The following is a 1583-nucleotide window of genomic DNA, read 5'->3' on the forward strand; positions in this document are numbered from 1 at the left end:
AAAATATTTAAAAACGTAAAAAGTTCAAATATCATATATTAAAAAAAATTTAGAGATTAAATTTTAATATATTTTTTATGAATTGCTGAAAATATCTACAAAAATAAATTGAAAAATAATAGAAATCAAATATTATAATGATTTTAATTTTTGCCTACATATTCTAAATAGTTATCTAACACCTTTTACAAAAAAATATTTGTATCAAATTTTACAAGTTATTTGCCACTTATAAAACAAAAAATAGTGTTTGTTGATTATTTTAATTGTCATATTTTTAAAATTTTTAGTAGTATTTATATCATTTTAAAATTTTAAAAGTATTTTTTCCAACACTTAAATTATTTAATAATATTTCTTTTAAGTTTACTCACATATTAATTTAGACATGTTTTGTTGATTTTTTGCTTTCCAGTTCTTTTAGACTTTGTTTGTTTAGTAGGAAGAAAATAAAAATGAAGGGGAAAATTTTTTAAATTTATAAAAGTTTTTTTTTTCTTTTAATTTGTTTTTAGTTTGTTCCAAACAAACGGTCTTCATCATTAGGGCTGCACATGGATCGGATAATATCCGCATATTCGCGGTAATTATCCGCATCCAATCCGAATTTTGCAGATATTATCCGATCCGCAGAGTTATCGGATCGGATCAGATTCGATCTGCACTATGGTAGGATCGGATTGCGGATTTGACAGTGATATCTGCGGATCCGATCCGCAAATCCGCATATCCGCACATCTCATACAAGTAGCATAATTTAAGAAAATAAACCCTACTGTGATATAAATTTTAGTATGTTATTTTATGAATTTTATGATATCTTGTTTTTAATTTTTTATGTTGTACTTCAACTTAGAATAATTAAACTTAAATCTTGTGTTATTATTTTGTTTTTGTTATTCAAGAGAACTTTTATTGATAATATTTTAGAAATAAATAGGCTTAAACACGTGAAAAATAAATTTTCTGGATTTTTTTTTGTAAAAATAGCCAAACAAAATCTTAAAATAGTTTTTTTGAATTATGCGGATATACCCGATATCCGATCCGATCCGATCCGCAAGTATGCAGATCGGATCGGATCGGATCCAGCCTAAAAAAATGCGGATATCGTATTCGATCCGATCCGATCAGTACAGTGCGGATTGGATAGAATTTTAGGCTATATCTGATCCGATCTGATCCGTGTGCAGCCCTATTAATCATGAACGGTGTGTATAAAATAATAAGCAGGGTAATTAGGGGGTAGAAGTGGGTTAGGTATTTGACAAGGATCTGTGGCTCGACTCATTTTAAATTTGATTTGACTCGATTCGTTTTATTAAATAGGATAGGCTAGACCGCCAAAAAATAGAATAAGCTTTAGTTTTTTATAGAACCTATTAGTTAAAAAAAGTCAAGACATAAGCTTAAAAAATAAAATTTACAAATTTGTTGGCCAATTAATCATAATATTTTTTTTGTAAAAACAAATTATTCTATTAAACACAAAACAAAATTAAAAAGAATTAATAATCAATACTAATTAAGATCATTTTTCTTTGTTTAAAGAAAAAATTTATGAATTGTCAATATGATTACAA

This window comes from Arachis ipaensis, chromosome B06 (genome assembly GCF_000816755.2).
Source record: "Arachis ipaensis cultivar K30076 chromosome B06, Araip1.1, whole genome shotgun sequence".
NCBI lineage: Eukaryota > Viridiplantae > Streptophyta > Magnoliopsida > Fabales > Fabaceae > Arachis > Arachis ipaensis.